Here is a 17,201-nt window from a genome sequence, read left to right on the forward strand (position 1 = left end):
ATTTTTTATCAAATTAATAATGTATTGATTAAAATGTTATACCAACCAACATTTATTTATACTCTTTACTTCAAAATGAATCAGAATTTTGAAACTAGAGTCTGCCATAGTAATATACATGAAAAATAATAATCTTTACTCATATCAGGTCGGATAATCGCATGAATGAAAACCTAACCCAGCCGGGGTTTCGCGTTGCCACATTTTCCTGAGAATTTTCCGATATTCTGATCGGCCCGTTCCACCCTTGGCACCGATTGGTGCAGAAACTTGTGACGTCACGGGCCCGGTGGACCAATGGGAGCAGCCCAATCTTGCGGCTGCGCAGTTAGTTCAGGTTCATATCCCGGGATACAAGGTTTGTTCCTCAGTCGTGAGCCGATCAGCCACGCAGTACGACCGGGCCCGGCCCGTAGCACCCAGACACGTGGCAAGTTATTCCATAGATAAATCACACCATCTATACAATAATTTATCTATGCATTATATACATGCGTGTATGATCAATGATCTATGGTTAAAATGGCGCGTTCGGCAATTGAAATAAGAAAACAATGGCCGCTCTCAATGGAAAATTTTCGCATCAGAATTATTTGTTTGACCTAGTTTTTGAAAATCATTTTATTTTAATGTGTTATTATGAAAACAGTGATTAAAAATAGAATCTAACTTAATAATCCTAGCATAATGTTTAAAAAATTGTAGAGCATAATATTAAATGTAAAACAAATCAATTTTTGTAACACAACTTGAAGTAAAAATGGATTTCGTAATTTGATTACAGAAAAAAATCTCATTTCCATGTTCTGATTCGTTTTATAAACTTGTTATGTAAGATGTAAATTTGACGATTTTCCGGTTACGTAATCAAGGGAGGTTTTGTGAAGAGGGGTGGCACCACCCACCCCCCTCGAGAGGGAAAGAGATGCACGCGTAGTACGGGGGATGGAAATGTATGTCGGTAAAGCAGTTTTCTACCTTGGCCGAAGGCTGTTGAGGTCACGTAAGGGTGGGAAGCAAAACGTCGTAAGTCACTCGGAAAGGTGAAGAGGTATCACATTTAGAACGGGAATAAAAATAATTTAAGAAGTTTAATCGATAAAACCATTTTCGTCTTTTCTATTTTTGAAACATGCTAGTCTTAGATAACTGCAGAACCAATTATTTAATTAGTAATTACATAAATAGATGATTGTAAACTTATCGTTTTTACGCAACATAAAAATACCGCAAATAAATTGAGACATTATACCATAATTTAACCATTAGTGTTTTGTTAATATTTTTGTTTAACAACCAATTTGCTTCTTTTTTTTAGATATTGCTCGGGTTTGATGAAAAATGTATCACATACATATCAATTAAATATCGATCAATTCAAAAAGTGATAGAAATAGGTTAAACAATTACAATATATCAATTAAGTGCTATTTGGAACAGAACTGAAGAATAACAACACTAACAAAAACCACCAGAAACATTGGCTTAACCACTTCACGTACTACAACATATCTGTTCCTACTCTAATAATAGGCGCCATTTTGTCTGGACGCATTTATGACTGAACATCATAAACATATCAAAAATTGGCTTAATAAAAAGTCAGCACAATTAAGAAGACTGTAAGCTGTTTGGATTAAAATTATAACATTGATTGAAGTAGTATATCATCAATAATATACAAAAAAAAACAACAAGATTCAACTGGAGGTAATGAATACAACATCAAATCACCCTGCAAATTTGACGCAATCGAATAAAAAACCACGCAATTGAATTTTGCTGAAAATATCATCAGATAAAAAGGAGCCCTAAAAGGCGCCTTTTGGTCTGCAGTTGGTGCAGTTTCGAGGCGAGTTTTAAAACAGATCAGGGTGGAGGGACCCGGCGGGGTGGACAGCCCAACACTGGGCAGACTGCAAGGCGCCCTGTTGGGGGCATCTCCGCAGAAACTGGCCGCGGGAGTTCGAGGACTTGCCAACCGAATTGGATCTGCTATACCAACTGATACAGGTAAGAATCTGCAAACTCACAGACATAAAAAAATAAAAACTTTTTTGTGCAGGCGGACAAAACTGAAAATATCGAAAAAAATAATTGTTTACACTTGTAACCATATTTTCTATAGTACCTACCAACGCCTCGTTTGCACATAAAAGTTTCTACCATTTAAAAAAAATTTTGCGCCATTATTTTCCTATTTTTTATGTTTTCAGGTGATTTTAATACTACTTATATGATTTAGCGTACTGTCGAAGTTGCCGACGGGCAATCAGTTAACCGCGCTACGCCATTACCAAAAGATAAACACAACAAATGTTTCACTAACTGCACACAAAACAGCAAATTCCATGACACGAATGACCATATTTCCAGAGCAGAACGTTTAATTATTTTCTAAGTGTGTTTTGCTGCTGAAAAAAAGGTGTAAAATAAGCTGCAATTACTGCCACTTAGTCAAAAGACATTATTTCATCTTTACAACTACTCAGTTGGGCGTTTTATTTCGTCAAGACAATTTATACGTTGCAACTGCATTCTTATTGGTGGGATTAGTTATTGTTGGTGTCTCATGCATGCAGAATGGATATCGAGGTATTAATTGAATATTTAAAATCTTATTTTAAATTTTCCTTGCATATTAATTAAAGAGTTTTTTTTCCGTGCTGGTAGGTGTGCCAAGGGCCATACTGTATATTTCTATGGTTAATGATGAAATAATAAATTTCCCGCGCTATAGTCAGTCTCTTTTTAAAATGTGTATTATATCCCTCGATTAAGGTTGAAATAACAGTCAAACTTAAAAGACAGTACAGGACGGACAGGACAGGACAGGATGTTAAAAAACAGTAAAAGCATTAGTCAAAATTCTACTAGCAAAGTTTCAAATCAACCCAAGTTGCCAATCTCGTTAACAGATGTCGCATAAGGTCGACTACAGTACAGGCTTTGTCGGGCGACGGATTCTGAAGGGTTACGTAATCAAGTCAGTGCCATCGAGCAACGAAGGTTTGAAAATGGCGGCGGTTGTTGTTGATACTCTTTGTTACTGCTGATTTGTTGTTTTACCACAAGCATGTTAAATAAACACAGTGATTAGACTATTATAAACAGGGAAATTTATTTCGCGACAGCGGTCTCGCGCCTAGGCCTGTATTCTTGATGTCGCATATATGTAGATCGTAAGACGTACACTTTCAAAAGCTTTTTAAAAACCTTTGATCTAATGAGATCAATAAGTTTTTCTCTTACGACAGAAAACTTTTCCGGGTAAAATTTGACATTAGCTGTCTCTGTATTCATTCATATGCAGAAGACTATTGTTATTTTACCAATGGGTAGTTTTAAAATATAGTCAAATAATTTCATCATAAAACAGAAAAATGGGGTTGTTTGAAAAAACCTCCGATAAAATCATAGCTAGGCCTTAGAAATTCCGTAAAGTCTCACGGGGTTTTTAATTGTTGGAACTATTGAGACTTATATACTCTATGTATGAACAGTTTTTCTTCAAACAGGTCCAAGATAAAGGCAAATAAGTAGAAGAGTTCCTAAATCTTGTGATTCCAAACAAAATACGAGCAACGGCAATGGGCAAAGATTTGTACAGATAGACCCACCCAAAAATATAATTTATGTGGTTTTTATGCAATTTTATGCGTTAGAGCGAATACTGGGTCATTCGTAAGGTGTTAATAAGCAATGTATGAAGTCAGGCCTAAATAATTTAAATTTTAAACAATCACATGAGATTTTAATTTGCTCGACATCCTTAAGACAGAGAACCTGTTCAAATAATAAAAACAAAGCGTTGATCTTTATACATATATAACATATATCGATAGCCTGGCACACACATGTGTGGAGTTCAATTTGAAAAATCAATGTATCAGAATACGCCAGGTTAATTATAAGATATAAACCTACAAAATGAAAGAGAATATTCACTTTTTTTTTATCCATTCTAGATGATATAAGTAATGTAAACCTTTCTTGATTGAAACATCTATTTACAAAGTAAGTAATCATGATAAATTCTTTAGAAACACGTATTTTTTTTAACTTAAAACAGTACTTAACACATGTATGCACTAGGCCATCGATATTTATCCTTCAAAAAGACTAAATAAACTCTGCATTTCCCTCACAAAGGGAGAGGAAAAAAGTTATTGGGTTTGTACCCTAAGAACAAACAAGTATTTGGCTTGTCCTAGTAGGGGGGTGTTTGCTTATCATTAGTTGGAATTGTTAGGGGAGCGTTACGCGCTTGAAGGGTTAAATGGGGAACCCCGTCAAAGCTGAAATGAATTACGATCGGAAGGTAGTTAGACAAGTTACCTACCCCTGGAAAATGAGATTCAATTATTTTATTGGATAATCGAATCAAATGAACTTCATTGAACTGAAAGGTAAATTTACAAAATCAAATAACTCATCAACATTTTTTTGAGTCTCCAAGTGAACGTTGAGGAAATTCTTTTCAATATAATGGTTATATAAAATCAAAATTCCAGTGATGTGCAATGCCTATCTAGATATTTTTTCGAAAAAAATGGACTTTGAATTAATTAATTTCGAAAAACCAATTTGTTTCGCTGTCAAAATTGTCAATCAAACGGTAAAATTGTAAATTGAAAATTTATAAATGTTTAATTTAAAAAATTCCATTGATGTGTAATTTCGAGTAATGCAAAACAATGGTTTTATTAATTTTCACATGGAAAATCTGATTTAAAATATTTTGTTGGGTCAATTTATTTCTGAAAAATTTGAATTTGTAACAAAATTACTCTCAAGTGACAGAAAAATCAATAAAATTTCCACCTGACTTAAAATATGAAAACATCTTAGGCTGCGTAAAAGCAGGACAAAATTTATTCGAGTCAAACCATGAATTATGGGAATGGAACGAAGCAACTTTCCAATAATTCGTGGCTCAGCTAGCATAAATTTTGTCCTATATATCCGTGCCCTTAAAAAGGGTAGCTACCAAAAATATGGGAAAAATTATTTTCTAGGAAATATGATATCGACAAATATGACGTTTAATAAATAGGTCCCAATAGTCGAGTGGTTTAAGACACCTGTCCTGATAAGACAGATCCTGGGTTCGATTCCTAGTTTTGACCGTTATATTTTTTTCTGTGTCTTGTTCTGTTTCATGTTTCGTTAAGATTTATTAGTGTTATCCTCTTCTTCATTGATATACAGGGTTTTCCAATAAGAGGTGTTATTTTGATATTCAATCGTAAAAGATCAATGGTTTCGTTGCTTGTGTGGCACGTAGCGCCGTTTTGTTGAAAGAAAACGTTGTCCAGATTAGTACCATACAATTTCGGCCATAAAAAATCATTAATCATCTCTCGATAGCGCAATCCATTCACCGTAACTGTTGCTCCAGCCTCATTTTCGAAAAAGTAAGGTCCAATGACCATAATCCGCACCAGTCACACGTTGAGGATAAAGAGGCTTTTCAACAATAATTCTTGGCTTTTCCGAGCCCCAGATGCGACAATTTTGCTTGTTGACGAAGCCACCGAGGTGGAAATGGGCCTCATCACTCAAGATGATTTGAATTTGATTCACTCAAGTGAATTTTAATAACTTCAATGCGTTGTTGAAGCGTGTATCGTTCCATTTTTATTAATGGCGTAGTTTCTACTTGTCAAATGTCAAAAAATGACAGCTTCAAAAGTAACATCTACCGAAATAGCGGGCTATTCAAAATAACACCTCTTATTGGAAAATCCTGTATTATTTAATTGTGTATTTAAATTTGCAAGCTAATACCATTGTTGATACACAAGAATCAAATTGCCGTGCATGTTTAATTTAATAACTAGAAATCGGAATCAAAGCCGACACCATCTTTTAATTAAACGTCGATCGTTTGTCTCCTGTCTTTATTGCCCCGAGTTCCCGTCACCGGAGATGCAATATCGCTATCGCTAATCCTTGTACGTAATCCCGTTGCGGTCCGGGCGACATAGGCCAGATGGGGAGAGCGGGGCTAATCAGGTCTCGTGGCTGGCTCTGTAATCCGTTTTGTTGCGACACCCTTATTTAGATAAACGGGTGAACAAGGAACAAATATTGTTACAATGTTACGGCGGGAAGGACTATCCTGTTGTATTTTGGTGGAAGTAAATAGATATTTACTTTTAGTAAATTGTCACTTACTTATTTTGTTATTTAAAGGTTGTCAAATTAAAAAAAAAAAAAAAAAATTGTCCAATTTTGCTACCAGAATCACAAAATAGACACTTTAGACAAAAAATTGTTGCACGTCACTGGTAGTTTTAAATGATCTTATTATTTTTTTCCCTTTGTTTTCTTCTCCCCTAGTCTTATTTAGAAATTCGTTCTAACTTCGGATAGTGAGATTTTCAAGTGATATTATCAGGTTCATGTTATTTTTTTAATTTTACTGATGATTTTAAAGTAAAGATTGTATTGATAGTTTTGATGAAAAGAAAAGCGTAGGAAATTGTGTACGCTGAGCCTAATTATTAGCATAAGGTAATTTTTTAAAATTTTTACAAACGTATTTTTTAAACCTAAATAGTATTTCGAAATTAGAATACGAAAATGAACCCATTTACTAAATGAGTATTTCATTTTCTTACTTTTTTCCATTAAAACATGTTTAAAAATACAATTATTTGAATTCCACATTTTTTTTCGGTAATAAATTGATATAAGTCTTTGAAACGGAAATTAAAGCACTTACCGATATCCAATCAAGCTGAAACTCGGCGGATAAACTTGTTGTCGATGTCAATACATTCTGTCAATGTCATTCTGGAGGCTATCACTTACATACACGGGGATATACGAGAAGCTATTCTCTGAAATCTGATTACATAACAGCATTTAATATTCAAAATAAATGTCGGTCCTACATGGGTCGATAAAGTTGTAGATTAGGAGGTAGTTCCTGGGTAGGAAGGTTCAATTCTCAGTGATACTAATTTTTATTCTTTTTAAAGTTTTAAAAACATAAAAAATAGATGTTTTATATTAAAAACTTTGTTTTTTTCAATGTTGATTTTGTATCACCATATTTTGAAGAAACTACTAAATGCAAAATATTTTTGTCCCAACCATAATCTCATTTAAACAATTTGTGCGATCACATGACACAAGTTGCCACAGCTGAAAAACATAATTTCTATCTGGGGTGTTACAAAGTTATATCTTACCACCCCTTGTTAGCCCGACCACAATGTAGTTGTAAGTTATAAACCCACTGAGGGACGGCTTGGTGTGGAAATGCGACAGTTAAGATCTTAACTCTGAAACTGACTATGAATGGGTGTGATGCTGGCAGGAGAATCTAGATTAATGGTCTCACCCAGCGTTAGAGATTTTCTTGTAAATAGGGTTCTGTAATTGGAACAAGAAATCCTTCGCTAGTTTTTTTTTTGATAAATGCTTGGAAGACGTATCCTGTTGATGCCACAATTTAAATCTACGCTATCAAGTTTGTTTCTTCTTTATCTTCTCCTTTCTAATTTTCATTCTCCTCAGGATTCTGCACAATGTTGGATGCACCATAATCTCACTGGCTACGGGTAATTGGGACCGTTGTGAGGTATAAAAATTTGAACACAATTTTTTTTTGTATATTTTCTCCACCCAAGTGGCCCTTGGGAAAATATTTTCCCTCAGGGTCAATGTCATCTTTGGGAATTCTGTGTGGAGTGTCTTTTTAAGAAAAAGCAGGAGAAGAAGTTCTGGAAAGGAAAAGAGAATCTGAGGTCATTGTGTCTAGGAGTGATGGACGTATGAATCATTCCTCGCACTGCAGTGCAAGGAAATGGAGATGAGTTTTTTTTTTCAAGTCACGCAGTTGGTGGGTAGAGCTATCTGCCGCCAAGACCTGGACAAACCTCATCTTATGATCCCAGGCACCCCTACTAAGTCACCAAATAATGTATGTATAACGAACCATTTGGGGTGACCTATGACAGAGGTGTCGATTTAGTAGAAATCTCTCATATTTAATTTTGAATAATCATTAACTGCTCTTTTATCCGACGCACAGATAAAATTTCTGAATATATGATTTATTTTTATTTTACTACGTATATTTTATGCTAACTAATTATACAGCCAATGACAAAATAGGTCAGAAGTTTCATTGAAAAATAACTTAGCAGTTCTGTCTTTTAGTGAAATAAACCCAAATAAGTTTAGCTTCAAAATTAGCTTCTTTTGATTTTTTCAACAAATTAAGAATATTTATTAACAATATTTATTTACCGATTTAATGAATTTACAGCAAGTAAGCATTATTAAAATATTTTATAATGTCACCGTTTGAGGGGCAACGATTGTTACTTTTCCCCGACAAGAAAACACGCCCGTTAAATATATATACTGTTTGTCTCACTTAACCTTTCTACCATCTGGATTATTAAAAAAATACCAATTGTATAAAGCGCAAGTTAAACTAATCATAAACTGTTTCCGTTTTGTATAAAATTATTCACCAACAATCCAACGAATTCCCATCTTTTAATAAAACCCGAATCTATCAAATATTTTAAGAAAAAAATGTGGGAGAAACCTTTTTTAGTGCTGATAAAGCTCCACTGTAAAAAAATACTTTACAATGGTTGAAATAATTAACGTTTATTGAAATTATATTTCTGCCTTACAATTTGGGGAGCGGGTATGGGTACCGCCGCCCCGGGAATCATTTATTGGATAATCACCACATTTTGTTTGTCCACTCTTGGTGGCGGATTGGTCTGGCTACCAGCTGCTTTACAGGTTGGATCGGGAAAAGCCAGACGTGGAAGACCCTTTGACCTCTCTAGTCGGACTCTCTCAACCAAAACGCCTTGCATCACAGTAGGTTGGATTCATACGTCCCTCTTGGAAACACTAACCCCAAGATTCCCTTTTTTTCCCAGAATTTCCTCTCCTCCCTTTTATTAAAAAGACCCACCGCACAGCATCCTTAAAAAATTGTGGAGTTAATACTAAAAAAACACCCACATCAAGTATAACGTTCCCAATGAATGTGAAGTCATGAGAGGTAGGTAATAAAATAACAAATTATAAAAATAAAACACTAATTCTAAATAATATTTACAATCCCGAAAATAAACAAAAAATGCCATAACACACCGTTATTACGATAAAGGTTCCAAAATGCTATCAGTAAATGCTTTAAAGTTGAAAATAAAAGCTCCCTTGATACCAGACCTGGAAAAATGACATAACATTACATTCTTTTCCAAAATAACACTGTCGACGAATTTTGCCTGGCTTGTTGTGACAATATATTTTTCTTAGCATTTTGTGAAATTATTCCCCAAAGAGAGGTGGAAGGGTAGAAGTTAATAGGATAGTAACGTAATATACCCTCTTCTCGTTTAAGTTAACTCGATTAGTTCATGGAACTTCCACGACAAGCAATTTAATAAAAATGTATAATTTGATAAACGTTTTAAATTGCCTTAATAAACGTGAAGAAGAAGGACAATACAAATTTAGGGAAACAAAATTATGTTTTTTTGGGTAAAGTAAGAAATTAGTGTAACTTTACCCATCTTACATAATTAATAGATATTTTTGTTGCTGAATTAGTGATAGCGAATGAAATCATTATTTCATTTTGTCAACAATTTCTTCAAAAATTTTCTGGAGTACCCCAGGGCTCACTCTTGAGTCCTTTATATAATGGCTATCTGAGTTTATGTTGGGAAAACGTCAAAATTATATAGTGAAAGATTTGTGGACACAATAAAAAACTATTTTTTGCTAAAACTCTCCTCATTATTTCTGTCAATGATGCGTGGATTTAAAAGCTAAAGGTATTTTGCAAAGTATAGTGCTTAAATTTGAAAACCATTAAAACTCGGTCGACGGCGATAAATAACATAAATTTAAATAAATTTAATAAATTTTCGTAATGATATATATACTTAGTTTTGTGCCAACCGGTGACAACAGTGCACTTCTTAACTACGCTAGAGTGTTAGCGTGCAATATTTATAAAATATTGTGAGCTACGGTGAGTGTTGCAGTATGACATAATTACTTGATGCATTCAAATGTATGGTGGAATTATGTTGGTATAAATGTCACATGCTAATAGTAAATTGTATAACAACGGTGTTCATTAAGAATAGAAAAAGAATTTATCATATTTTGAAAGGAATATACATAACTCAAAACAGAAATGTAAAAAAAAACAATGGGGCAATTCAACTATAAATATCTTAGACTAATTTGTAAAAAATTATTACTAGAAAGTATCCGAAATATAAATAACAAAAAAAATTTGAATTAACGTTAAAAAACATACTGAAAATAAAAACTGAATACTTTGACATATACATACAAAAAATACCGAACTAAATGACAACCCCCATACACAAAAGCCTAGCTTTATTATGGTGGTACATCTTAAATACAAAATTAGGTAAAATAGTAAGTTAGTGCGAACTTACAGTCTCAATAACACTAGCTAGGTATCTCAGGTCTTGGTTCCTTAAAAAAATCAAAAATGAAAATCCTTCTTGGTCTACTTGGTATGTCAGGGGTATAGCTTATGTAATTTTCTAGACACCAGTTTCAGTCGGATCCATTTTGTTTTTTTACTGTTGCAGTTTTATTGAACTAATACAATTTTAAAATACCATTACGTTATTTATGCATAAAAAAATCTTAATCTATGTAGGTCATAGTACTTCGGTATTTTATCGCAGGGTAGTAAATAGTGACAAGTAAATAGTAACAAGTCAAAAATATTTTCTATGGCAGTAATTTTGAACACTTCAAACGAAACAATTAATAAATCATATTTGTCTATCTATAGAATTTTAATAATAATAAAATTTGGCTAATTTATATAGCGCCGATTTCATGTGAAATCACCTCAAGGGCGCTGTACAAATATATTTCTTAAATAGTTAATACTAGAACTACTGACTTACAACTAATGACTTACGTCTGAGACTTATATCTAGAGACTTACGACTAAGGCCTATAACTACTATCTTAATAAAATATATATTTACATATGTAGAAACTTATAACTAAAATTAACATTAACAATCTAATTTTACAAGCGCCAGAAGAAGTAGGAAGTTCTATTATTATTAGGGTGTTTTTAAAATTAGTTTTTATTATAAGCTGGAAATATATCTTGCCTCTAAAGTATAATTACCATATTTTGGTTTCTAGGTTCATTGTTTTTAAACTAAGACGGAATAGAATACGTAGAGGTTACGTTGTTTAAGATGTTATTGTGTATTTTTTAGATTTCAAAGCTTCTTTTGCACAAACACCCTTTACTGAAAAGCAATTAGGCTTTGAAGTACTGTAAAGTACGAATAATATACCAGAATAACAACGGAATGGTTTATTTTATTACCTTTATGGTTAGTATAGGGTAATCAGGTAAATCATTAACAACTTCCAGGTAATATTTTATTTTTGTTATTGAGATTTATATCAAAGGTTTTTGAAAGGAAAATTAAAAAAAAACTGCTTTCAGTGTTTTCATACCTTTCAAATTATTCTCTTTTAAAATATATTGTTTTTTTTATTTCACCAATTTATTCTTTGAATCGATTAATTTGTGAAAATCATGTCCTGAATACATATCTGTTTCCAGGTACGTTATTCAATCGGAGTTTGGCAAATATAAATGTAGAATGAAAAAAATCACTGAAAATGTACCCGAACTAGTAATTCTAGTAACTTCTAATAACTAGTTTTCGAAATTATAGTTTTGACCTTATGTTGTATCTGCCATCAATCTTCCATGGCTTTATATTGAGTTACCTGGTATTTATTGCTCCTCGCGATGTGCCCAAGATATGGGAGTTTTATGTATATTTTTGTGTCTAGACTATAAAATTATAAATATTCCGTGACGGGACTTCTGAAGTGTCTCTTTTATTTGTTCAGAGTATTTTGAGAAAGTTTATTTTAAACACATTTCAAAACCTTCGCGGTTTGGTTTCCATGCTATAAAAAGTAGGGACAAAATAACACCAAACTTTCTTGTTTGTTTTTTGATGAAACGTTGACATAAAAATTGCTAACTGTCTTTCAAAAACAAAAATCTGGCGCTTGACGGATCATCTCCACATCCTCTTTTGGTGTGCCTTTAACGTTCATTAATAATACGTAATTAAATCGAATAAAATATTTCGCTTCCATATTTCTTAACTGTACGCTGTGTCATCCGCTTCTCTCTACTGTACCTCAGGTGAGGCGGATCGATACTAGCGCCAGAGCCGCAGTTTATTTTCGGACCCCTTCAGGCCGGAGGCGATGGGGTGTGAGGGTGGTATGGGGAGGGGGTGAGTTGAAGGGGTTGAGTTAGAGAAGGAGGGGGAAGGGGGCGTTGTGTACCTATTCTAGCTCCAGGAGGTAAGGCGGTGAGGGCGGAGGTAGGGGTAGACTAAGGGGTAGACTGACAAACATAATATTTTCTAGAAAGGTTTTAGTTTATGGTTTAGTGTTTGGCAGATCTGGAAAGAGATACGCTAAATCTTGGGAACAACGGACGGTTTCCAAACAAGATCTCTTGTTTTAAATAACTACTTCCTATGAGTCAGGGAAACTATGTTATTACTCAATTGGTCAACGTTATGTGTAAGGTTATCTTAATATAAATATTGCAAGAACCCTACCGCTAAGAGATAGTGGAAATATCACACCGATCAGGATTTTTAGATCCAGTTACTAAACACAGGTTAAGCGATAAGCTTTGTTAACACATTATGATGATTCTATTTGTAAGTCTTTCACTAGCGTGATATTGAAAGCATATTCCGCATTGAAATACAATTATTATTCTATTCGAATAATACTACGCCAAGTTTTTACTATAAAACATCGAGAGTTTACGTTCCTACAACTGTGCTGCCAGTGGGTCGTCAAATATCCAATATCTATGATATTTCTTTACTATTGGTTATTACCTCTATTTCTAGGCAATATTGGAACTTTAAGGACGTAATTCAACGAAAAATAAAACAAAGCTGACGTACAAAAATTGATTTTGTTTTATATTCCTTCGAATTAGGTCGTTAAAATACCAATATTGCTTAGAAATAGATGGTTCTAAAGGCATTATTAAATATTATGATAACTAAAAAGCTCTTGAAACTTATGTTAGGTAATTGGATCATCCGCACAAAACAAAAATATTTACACAAAAAATAACCTTTGTGAGAAATTTCATCGCAAATACTTATTCAGTTGTTCATCCTTCTCTTTCAATGTAAATAAAGGGCTTCAACAAATACTAGGCAAAATATCCCCCCTTTTAAAAGTTTCTTTGAATTGTTAGCCCTAAGGCTAACAAGTCGGGGTTGTTCTTGCGAAAAGTTCCTTGCAAATAGCGAAGGTTAAAATAATGTACGTAAGTCAATATTTTTTCTACCTTTTCCGATAACGTTTTGTTATTTTGAAGTTGTACTGTTAATTTATATAAATCTTTTAAAATGCTTCACTATTTTGATTAGAAATTGGATACAACATACCAAAAGGAGGAAGAAAATAAAGTGGGACCTAAATCTGAACCTTGTGGTAAGCCGATGGCTGCTTTGAACCTAATTCTGCTTTCTACATAAGCCGTCTAGTGTCGCAGTTCAACTGCCTTCAGTTGTGATAATATTGTTGGATCTCACCCATCAAATATTTTTAGATCATTTCAGTCCATCTTATTGATTATTTATAAAAAATAACGTGTAATTTCCTGCATTTGAGTATTACCAACCATAGTTACAATGAGCAAGCATTGCACCCCTGAGTTGGCAGGCGGTTTGCTCATAAAATTTTCACACGCACTTCCCCTGCTAAGTCCCCCCTAGGCTTTTCGGTGAAACCACGCATTGGGAAAAGCGCACGAGGGAAGGGATCTGTTAGAACTTTGAAACGCTAAGTTATTTTTTTTAATACTCATGCGAAGTTCACAGAAGAAATGCCCGGAGCTGGTGGGGCTGTGGCAATACCACCATTGCTGTGGATTTGTAAACTGAATAAATATTGCAATTTTTAAAACCTATACATAACATTGTAGCATTTGTATACTATTAGTATTTTTTTAACATAAACTCCACACAGGAGTCTCCGAGGAAATTAATTTCCTTCATCCTATGTCATCTCTGGGGATACTGTGTGGCCGTCTTTTTGATGAGAGTAATGAGTCTTGAAGAAGCCCATGTTGTAGGAGGGAGGAAACACAGAGGCCGGCAAATAAATAGTTCCACAGCCGAGCTGTTGTTGTTCTTTGCTCAAGAACGCGTCATAGAAGCGAGCCGTTCTCATGTGACAAATGTTAACCGTGTACATATGTTGGGCGCGCGTTTGGCAGGTTTTCCGACAGTGCACCATGCACCGGTGCCAAAGGGATTATTGACGCTAGTTGTAGAGCATTTTCCGTTGTAATATCAGTAGAACAGAGACAGGGTGCCTAACTGTGCTGTGAGGATTGCAATCCGTTTATAAATAGAAGGGAATCTATCAAATGGACGGTTAGTTTTCTTTCAGGTATTTTGGGGCTCCAGAACAGAGGAGACTGCCAAATTCAGCAATGGGACACACAGGAGCGCATACGTATGTCATTTTTTCTAAGTGCTGGCTTCTACAAACATTGACTAATATTCCAGATTGTTTGGAAAGTATTGCAATTTGGCCATTTATTGTATTATATTCGAAATTCGCCACAGAGTAAATACTACAGGTTTGCCATTTAGAGAATTATACGCACATATTATTACAGTGAGTGAACAATCGTGAAATGGTGCAGCGTAGGAACACCGTACGTTGTTAGTTAAACAATGGTTGGACTATTTATAGATGTATTTTAGGAAATGGTTTATTATCACCAGTTTCAAATTAAATACAATTGGGAATACGTAGCAACCTTTCTTCCATAAATACCTAAATTTATGGACGTGGGAATCAGATCAAGTCATAACATATTTGTAAATTACATTATAGAACTCCTCGTACCTCAGGCATATTCTGTTAGAATGTCCGAGTATTCATATCCAAATAAATTGAATATTTTTGAACGTATCCGAAAAATGAAAACTGTCTATGAAGGGTGATAAAATACGCTTACAAATTTTTCTATAAGAAATAAACACGCATTTTTTTTTATAATTTATAAAAAATAATAATTAATTCCTCTCTTTCCGTTTTTCTAACTAAAATTACTGATTTAATCGGAAATATATATACAAACACATGAAAAACAAACTTAAATCTCACCTCAATTTTTTATCGTTTCATATAAAAGTAATTAGTGAAAAATTCACAAAATGACATAAGTTTTTTTGCCAATTTGCGGTCGGAACATTTGGTTTCGTAAAGGTGCACATTTTTTTTTCTCTTTGGTTTTGGTTTTGTCTCTTTTTAACACCGTTTAGATAACATTTCTTTCCACAATAGCAAGCGAGACATGACAATTTCTGTGAGTTTTTCTTGTGAATTTCAAAAAGTGAACAAATTAGCCTGAGACCATATGTGTGGTTTTCTGCAATGTTTGTATTTCGGCTAACGCCTGATTGAAGGCTATCGGACATTTGTTCCAATTTTTATTATTTCAGAATAATTTTATTTCTATCTCTGAACATCCTATACGATTACTTGCGAAATTGTAGGAGGGTGCTTACTTTCAAAACAAATATAAATTATTCAGGTGAAAGTCCTTCTCCCCTATATCTCTGAGCTCTTCATGTCGAATCAGAAATCAAAAACATTTTTTTATTCATCTTAATAATGATAAACTTGATTCCCATTTCTTATTTCCTATTGTATTAGGCATTATGTAATAGGGAATATGAGGTGAGCCTTCCAAAGCAAGTTAAAGTATTTGAATCCAATAATCCAATGTGAAGTTTGATTTGAGTCTAACCTAAAATATTGCATACAATGCGTTATAGATGCATTATTTGAATAACATTATTATACGAATTCTTTGAAGACACTGAATCTTTTTCAACAACGGATTAAAATTATTAAAATTCACTTGAGTAAATCAAATGCAAATCATTTTGAGTGATGAGGCCCATTTCCACCTCGGTAGCTTCGTCAACAAGCAAAATTGTCGCATCTGGGGCTCGAAAAACCCAAGAGTTATTGTTGAAAAGCCTCTTTATTCTCAATGTGTGACTGTTTGGTGCGGTTTATGGTCCGGTGGAGTCATTGGACCTTACTTTTTCGAAAATGAGGCTGGAGCAAAAGTTACGGTGAATGGATTGCGCTATCGAGAGATGATTAATGATTTTTTATGGCCGGAGTTGGATGGTATTGATCTGGACAACGTTTAATTTCAACAAGACGGCGCTACGTACCACACGAGCAACGAAACCATTGATCTTTTACGATTGAATATCAAAATAACACCTCTCATTGGAAAACCATGTAAGAAACAGTTTAAAACGAGTTAATTTTGTGAAATTAGTTCAGTGGTCAAAGTATCTCCCCGGCTAGGAAGAGGTGGCAGGTTAAATCCCTAGATGTGGTCTTTTTCAATGATTAAATATTTCCGTTTAATATTTCGGAAGGTTGTTACTAAAAGAAAATTGTAAAAGAAAGTACATAGTTACCTATATCGGAACACAATCCTTATAGATTCAAAAAACATTTTAGTATAAATGAATAACACATTTTCATAATTTAAGTTTGAATTTGATTATATTTTCTTCTTGTTTTATATCTTCGGGTAGTTCGCCAAATATCTTCATTGCTCCGTACATCAAAGACTTTTGACTTTCAGTTTTTTGTTCTGAAGGTGAGTCTTATTTCATTACTTTTCCTCGTCTCATCTGTGTGTTTGTGCTGCCTGTTTTGTTTGAACGGGAGTCTTATTTCATTGCTTTTCCTCGTCTCATTTGTGTGTTTGTGCTGCAGGTTTTGTTCTGAAGGGGAGTCTTATTTTATTTCTTTTCCTCGTCTCATCTGTGTGTTTGTGCTGCAGGTTTTTTTCTGAAGGGGAGTCTTATTTCATCTCTTTTCCTCGTCTCATCTGTGTATTTGTGCTGCAGATTATCGATTTGTCTTGAAATTCATTTGTTGTATGGACATTATTTATTTTGTAAATTAAAAATAAAGTATTCAACTAAATAGTTTATTTAAATGAAAAGATATTAAACTCCAATATTTTCTTGATTTTCGAATATCTATTTTTCTTCAATATAATTCTCAAAGCCAAATAA

General features: G+C 33.9%; 1 protein-coding gene across 1 annotated transcript in view; it reads left to right on the forward strand.

Moving 5' to 3' along the window:
• The first annotated feature begins 376 nt into the window (after nucleotides 1–376).
• VAChT (Vesicular acetylcholine transporter) overlaps nucleotides 377–17,201 on the forward strand; it is a 49,913-nt gene continuing 33,088 nt past the window's right edge. The window contains exons 1-2 of the mRNA XM_089639339.1: nucleotides 377–430; nucleotides 1,319–2,013. The gene's annotated coding sequence lies outside the window, so the exon portion shown is untranslated. The remainder of the gene's footprint in view (nucleotides 431–1,318; nucleotides 2,014–17,201) is intronic.

This window comes from Hesperophylax consimilis, chromosome 14 (assembly GCF_061612785.1).
Source record: "Hesperophylax consimilis isolate HC1 chromosome 14, BYU_Hcon_1.0, whole genome shotgun sequence".
In the NCBI taxonomy this organism is placed as follows: Eukaryota; Metazoa; Arthropoda; class Insecta; order Trichoptera; family Limnephilidae; genus Hesperophylax; species Hesperophylax consimilis.